The sequence below is a fragment of the Oncorhynchus kisutch genome, linkage group LG14, assembly GCF_002021735.2.
Source record: "Oncorhynchus kisutch isolate 150728-3 linkage group LG14, Okis_V2, whole genome shotgun sequence".
Classification (NCBI taxonomy): domain Eukaryota; kingdom Metazoa; phylum Chordata; class Actinopteri; order Salmoniformes; family Salmonidae; genus Oncorhynchus; species Oncorhynchus kisutch.
In genome coordinates, this window is record NC_034187.2 from 37,504,211 (window position 1) to 37,511,826 (window position 7,616).

General features: G+C 42.4%; 1 long non-coding RNA gene across 1 annotated transcript; it reads right to left on the reverse strand.

The window, feature by feature from the left end:
* Positions 1-383: 383 nt before the first annotated feature.
* Positions 384-1,633, reverse strand: LOC109903147 (uncharacterized). Its single transcript, XR_002256966.2, has 3 exons — positions 1,509-1,633; positions 928-1,303; positions 384-775 (listed from the first exon to the last, which is right to left on the reverse strand). It is a non-coding gene; the product is annotated as an uncharacterized LOC109903147 (long non-coding RNA).
* Positions 1,634-7,616: the final 5,983 nt, after the last annotated feature.

Consider the following 7,616-nt stretch of genomic DNA (forward strand, 5'->3'; position numbering starts at 1 on the left):
GCCCAACATCAGTGCCCGACCTCACTAATGGTCTTCTGGCTGAATGGAAGCAAGTCCCCGCAGCAATGTTCCAGCATTTAGTAAAAAGCCTTCCCAGAAGAGTGGAGGCTGTATAGCAGCAAGGGGGAGACCAACTCCATATTAATGCCCATGATTTTGGAATGAGATGTTTGATGAGCAGGTGTCCACATACCTTTTTTTAAATATTTTTTTTACATGTAGTCTATGTACATACAGTGGGACAAAAAAGTATTTAGTCAGCCACCAATTGTGCAAGTTCTCCCACTTAAAAAGATGAGATTTATAATTTTCATCATAGGTACACTTCAACTATGACAGACAAAATGAGAATAAAAAAAATCCAGAAAATCACATTGTAGGATTTTTTATGAATTTATTTGCAAATTATGGTGGAAAATAAGTATTGGGAAACAGTCCTGTAGTTTAGCATCTGCTTCATCTGACTACTTCTGTATTCAACATGTCACTGGTACTGCCTGGTTGAGTTTGTGCTTGTAAAAAGGAATCAGAAGGATAGAGTTAGATTTGCCAAAGGGAGGGTGAGGGAGAGCTTTATATGCATTTCTCTGTGTGAAGTAAAGGTGATCTAGAGTTTTGTCGCCTCTAGTTGTACAGTTGACATGCTGGTAAAAATGAAGTAAAACAGACTTCAGTTTCCCTGCATTGAAATCACCGGCCATGAGAAGCGTCACTTCTGGATGTGCATTTTCTTGTTTGCTTATGTGCCAGCATCGGTTTGTATTGGTAAACAGCTCTGAAAAATATAGATGAAAACTCTTGGTAAATGTCTGCAGGTTATCATGAGGTGTTCTAACTCTGTGAGCAGAAACTCAAAACTTCCTTAACATAAGAGATCGCACAACAGCTGTTGTTAACAAAGACACACCGCTCATCCCTTCGCCTTACCAGAGGCTGCTGTCCAGTCTTGATCAGGGCATGGAAAACCCAATATTACAGTTCTTCAGGTCCGTTGATAGGATAGTCTCGAACAGAGCTCGTCCAGTTTGCTCTCCAGTGTACATTCACCAATAAAACGGAGGGTAGAGGCGGTTTATTTGCTCACCAATATAGTCTCGTCATGTTGCCTGCTTGTCTCGTCTGCCTCTTGCGCTGTCACTTCTTCTTTCGAGTCCAGATGACCAAGGCCTTAATGCGGATTAAGCAGAAAGTCCAGAGCTGCCAACTCGTTGAAGTAGAAATTGTCATCCAAATCGAGGTTGGTGATCGCTGTTCTGATGTCCAGAAGCAGTTTTCAGTCATAGGAATTTATCGTGGAGACATTCTGTACAAAAAAAAGTTAAGATTAGCGTAAAAAAACAAACATAAAATAGCATAATTGATCAGGAGCCCGTAAATCCACTGCTATACACTGCAGCGCCATCTTACGCATCATATGCACATATGCATGCAATACGCACAAACCGACAAAGCACACACACATACATGCACACAGGTGCACACACACACACAGCTCTTTAATTCCCCACCATTTCTCAGGACTCGTCTGGTAGTCTCTGCCCACTTGCCGTGCAGTGCGGTCACCATGGAAACGACTGCACTGCATGTCTTTTCTTGAAATGCATAGACTATTGTTCTCGTTTCTTGTGGCTGCTGCCAGTGACATTCAGGACTGATTTGTAATATATTCATCCTAGAGAGAATGCGAAGGGATTAATCATTTATCTATTCTTAGGAAAGCCAAAACATGTTGCCATGACAATGATATTGTGAAACAGACATACAGTACATGTTTCTATCGAAGTATTGTAACTGTACTATCATTGGAATGGTCTCAGTGGGGGTTGGTTGTGTCATCACAGAACGTGGCTGATTATATCACTTTAGATAGCAACGGCAGAGTAGTCAGTTAGGATTTCTCTGCTCTGAACATCTCTTGCTCTACATTTCTTCCTCTGACATCGGAAAGCTATAGCAACTAACCTGGAAATGTCCTATTTGTTTGCAGTCAACTGAGTTTTGCCTTGGGCTATGTTTCAGCTGCCTTTGAGGAAGTAAAAGCAAGGCCGATGGTTTGGAACACATTCTCTGAGTAGAGTTCAGTAAATACCAAGGGCCAACTGTACTCCATCGTCCTTCAATCCATCCCCCACCTCAGTGTGTGTGTGTATTATTCAAGCTCCGTCTGTTGATCCATTGATCAAGTTTTGCATTAGATTTTCAACCGATTTCCAGTATGTCAAAACTTTAACTAGGCTCACTCAGAAACATTCAGTTTCATCTTGGTAAGCAACTCCAGTGTATATTTTGCCTTGTGTTTTAGGTTATTGTCGTGCTGAAAGGTGAAATTGTCTCCCAGTGTCTGTTGAAAAGCAGACTGAACCAGGTTTTCCTCTAGGATTTTTGTCTGTGCTTAGCAATATTCATTTTATTTTTATCCCAAAAAACTCCCCAGTCCTTGTCGATTACAAGCATACCCATAACATGATGCAGTCACCACCACGCTTGAAAATACTTTTTGCAGTATTACTTTAGTGCCTTATTGCAAACAAGATGCATGATTTGGAATATTTTTTATTCTGTACAGGCTTCCTTCTTTCTTCCTTCTTTGCACTCATTTAGTTTGGTATTATGGAGTAACTACCATGTTGTTGATCCATCCTGTTGTCTCCTATCACAGCCATTTAACTCTGTAACCGTTTTAAAGTCACCATTGACCTCATGGTGAAATCCCTGAGTGGTTTCCTTCCTCTCTGGTAACTGAGTTAGGAAGGACACCTATATCTTTGTAGTGACTGGGTGTATTGATACACCAGCCGAAGTGTAATTAATAACTTCACCATGTTCAAAGGCATATTCTTTAGCTTTTTATTTACCCATCTACCAGTAGGTGCCCTTCTTTACGAGGCATTGGAAAACCTCCCTGGTCTTTGTGTGTTTGAAATTCACTGCTCGACTGAAGGACCTTACATAGAATTGTATTTGTGGGTTACAAAGATGAGGAAGTCATTCAAAAATCATGTTAAACACCATTATAGCATGCAGAGTCCGTGCCACGTATTATGTGACTGGTTAAGCACTCCTGAACTTATTTAGCCATGCCATAACAAAGGGGTTGAATACTTATGGATTCAAAACACAAAAAATGTCATGCTGTAACAAAATGTGTAAAAGGTGAAGGGCTGTGAAGAATTTCTGAAGGCACCGTATATGTTGCAATATCATTCTTGGAAGATATTATATCGATATTTGACTCCAAGAATCGATTACGACTTTTTTGGGGTGGACTACTATAGGTAACGTTAGTTAGCACTAGTCGGCTGTTCTGGCGCCAAATCTCCGGTATTTTTATCCCATAGCTGGTTCACCATCTGCTTCTTAAATAGTGAGCCAACATGTTTTCACTGAGTACACCACAGATCACAGATACCTTAAAACAAATGCGCCTCACAATGGGTCTAAGACCTCATCAGTGTCTCTGTGCTTCCAAATTGCCATCGATAAAATGCAATTGTGTTCATTGTCCGTAGATTATACCTGCCCATACCATAACTCCACCACCACCATGGGGCACTCGGTTCACAACGTTGACATCAGCAAACGGCTCGCCCACACGACACCATACAAATGGGGTCTGCGGTTGTGAGACCGGTTGGACGTACTGCCAACAACTTTTGGGGGCGGCTTATGGTAGATAAATTAACATTCAATTATCTGGCATCAGCTCTGGTGGACATGCCTGCAGTCAGCATGCCAATTACACGCTCCCTCAACTTGAGACATCTGTGGCATTGTGTTGTGTGACAAAACTGCACATTTTCGAGTGGCCTTTTATTGTCCCCAGCACAAGGTGCACCTGTGTAATGATCATCCTGTTTCTTGATATGTCACACTTGTCAGGTGGATGGATTATCTTGGCAAAGTAGAAATGCCTGGCAAAGTAAACAAATTTGTGCACAACATTTGAGAGAAATAAGCTTTTTGTGTGTATGGAACATTTCTGGGATATTTTATTTCAATTCATGAAACATGGGACCAACACTTTACACGTTTCTATTTTTCTTCAGTGTAGAATCCCAATACATATCGGAGCACCTAAGTATCGTGAAAATATTGTATTGTGAGGTCCCTTGCAATTCCCGGCCCTAAGCAGGAACACTGGGAGAATCTCAAATGCATTCTCCGCATGTCCTCTCTCCTCTTCGCCTCCTCAAAACACATTGAGCTCAATGGTTCTAACAATTAGCCTTAAAGATGCTTTTGGGAAACCGGGCCCAGGTTAGTTGAAAAATCTATGACTGAATTTTCCATTAGCTCTGACTATGGATGGAAGCATGACATATCTGGGTTACTAGCAATAGCTAAGGATCTGTTGTGTTCGCTAAGCACCCTTCTTCTCAATGTTCACCTTGAAGTGTCCACTTCTGGCAGGCCCACAGCATCAGCTGACAGAGAGCAGAAGAGGTTGGACCATGGTCATCAGAGCAGAACATGCCCTAAGGATAGAACCGTGTTTTAAAATAGAACCCAAAGCTAGTGCTCCTCAGCCTTTAAGTGAAAGTATGCCTAGATTTGAGAGAGAATCTAATAATGTCTACACTTCTAGACTGTGGAGGTAAATCATTCATCATAATCGAGTCAAAAGAGAAAATGTCCCTTTTAATTTTCCATCTTCAGTACATTTACACTGAGTGTACAAAACATAGGTACACCTTCCTAATATTGAGTTGCACCCACTTTTTCCCTCAGAACAGCCTCAATTCATTGGAACATGGACCCTAAAAGGTGTTGAAAGCGTCCCACAGGGACATGTTGACTCCACTACTTCCCACAATTATGTCAAGTTGGGTGGTGGACCATTCTTAATACAAATGAAAAAATGTTGAGCGTGAAAAACCCAGCAGCGTTTGGTTCCTACCATACCCCGTTCAAAGGCACTTAAATCTTTTGTCTTGCCCATTCACCCTCTGAATATACGTACACAATCCATGTCTCAATTGTCTCAAGGCTTAAAAGAGTCCTTCTGTAACCTGTATCCTCCCCTTCATCTGCACTGATTGAAGTGGATTTAACAAGTGACATCAATAAAGGGGTCATAGCTTTCACCTGGATTCACCTGGTCAGTCTTTGTCATGGAAAGTGCAGGTGTCCTTAATGTTTTGTACACTCCGTGTATATTCCACAGTCACATTCCATGTTCCAAGATCAACAGAGATATGCAAAGACCATGGTCTGATAGTACGAGTGTGTCATAGTATTGGACACATTACTATACCCTGTGCTTGCTGATTTGATGGTTTATTGGTAGGTCAAATCTATGTGTGACAAAACCACTGAATCTCTCCATTTTGAATGCTTATTCTGTCTGGGAAACCGGCCCATGCTATAAACAGTTTCATTCCATTCCCGACCCCAGTTTCAGTTCAGGTCACTGCAGCTTACCACTTCCTCATGCCGTATTGTCTCCAGGAAGATCCTATTTCCTTGTGGGATGTACTTTGCATGATGATGTAATGGTTTGACGTTATCTTTATATGAATTAAGTCAGATATTCAACATCTAATGTATACTTTCACAGAATTGTGTCTTTATTGTATTAATGGGACCTGGAGTTTTTCCTGACCACATGGCCAGGAAAAACTCCGGTCCCTAACGTCATGAAATCTGCTTAACTGCGTATAAGCCGTTTCTAAACCATTAAGGATCCTTGTAAAAAATATGCATATAAATGTACATTTTGGATAAAGCATGAGTGGGTCTTTTACGTTTCACCCCCTCTGAACCCCGTACGATTAGAAACCAACCAGTCTTCAGTTATATGACAAAACACGGTGTAGACTGGTTAGTGTTGCATTGCTATGGTAACAAAAACACTGTTTCTTGTCCATCACAGGCACAGAGGGGGTGAGATAGAGAAAGGGGGAGATGGAGATAACAGAGAGAGGTGTGAAGCGAATGAGGGAAGGAAAAATAAAGAAGGGGGAGAGAAACAGAGAAAGAGAGAGATGAGAGAGAAAGAGGAACCTGAGAGAACAGAGAGAGCAGAGAGAGAGGAACCGAGAGAACAGAGAGAGAGAGGAACCGAGAGAACAGAGAGAAAGAGGGAGAGAGAGAGAGAGAGAGAGAAAGAGGGAGAGAGGGAGAGAAAGAGGGAGAGAGGGAGAGAGAGAGAGAGAAAGTCTATCAGGACCACAATGGAATAGATGAAAAACACTTCATTTGAAGTGACGCTACATTCAAATAGCTCCCCCTTACCTAATGATCCCAGCTCTTCCTATAGGCTATGTCAGACAAAGGTCAGTGGGTAGGTTGACTGAACACAGACTTGTGGGTTAATAGAGAAGTGTTGAGTAGGTGTCCGTGTAGCAGATGGGGGTCTGTGAAAGTCACAGATCCCCATCCTGAAGTGAAGCCCTTTTTCAATAGCGCAATAGTTAGGAACACTTCAGGAGGGTGATCACGTGTGTCAGCGAGGCAAAGGTCATGAGTTCGATCCTCGGTATGAGCTGATCAGGGCTATGCGGTACTTTATAAGCAAGCAGCATGACATTGTTTACATCAGGGGCTGGTGAAGTTTGAGATAACTCCATGTACCTATTTCCCAGAGAGGATGCTGCAGTGTGAGAGGGTAAATAAGATGGAGCGGAGATGCCTTAATAGTGGTTAAAGGCTTTGACCACCAGGACATAACAGCCCCATTGCAGTCCACTACATAGAAATATAATGTGGTTGTCTGTTCAAACTTCCTCTCCTCTCCTCATCTCCTTTCCTTCACGACCACTAATATAACATAAACACGATTTGATAGATCTAAGTGATCAGGTTGAGATATATCCAGGCCTTTCGGCTATCCATGGTCATAGGGAGATATCATTAGTCTCAGAACAACTGAGCAGAGTGTGCCGCAGTAGCTACATCTCCGCCATTGCTTCGGCTAGCAGGCAAGGCACTGGATAAGTGCATCTGTGTGCTGATCTGTGCCCCCAGGCATACTGCATAACCCAGAAAAAGACAGTGCTGATAGTCAGTTGGTGAGGCGGGCTGGGGGGGATGGGCCGCGGGATGGAACCTCATGATTGCCTTGTTCATCCCACAAGGGGCTTTTTCTGCGACACAGAGGGATACGAGAGGGTCCTGAAAGCGAACAGCTGCAATGTAAGCCATACAAATAGTACTTTTGTCCTTAGCCATGTATGCTCCAATGTATCCTTCTCATAAAAAAAACTCTCAAATTTTCTTTTAGTATATAAATCATCGACACAGACATTAGCACCAACATGCTAATGCTACCCCGCTAATCAGCAGCAGTAGAAATCAACACTGACCTATTACATTCAGTGGCCTAGCGTCCTGTTCACCCCGTCCCCAGAAACTCGTTCCCATTCTCTAAACGTCATGCGTATGTGCTACGCAAAAAAAACACACTGATATCCACTTCTACTCAGTGCAACACATTGAATTTAACTTCACACTCTATAATTGAATACCGCATAGAATGGCTGATTTGCTCATATTTGCAAAGGCCTACCTGTGATATGGCTGGAGGAATGGGAGGAAGGAATAGTAATAGTTACACCCATCTAGCACCTCCTTTGCCTCCAGAACAGCCTGAATTGTTTGGGGATTTCTACAAGGTG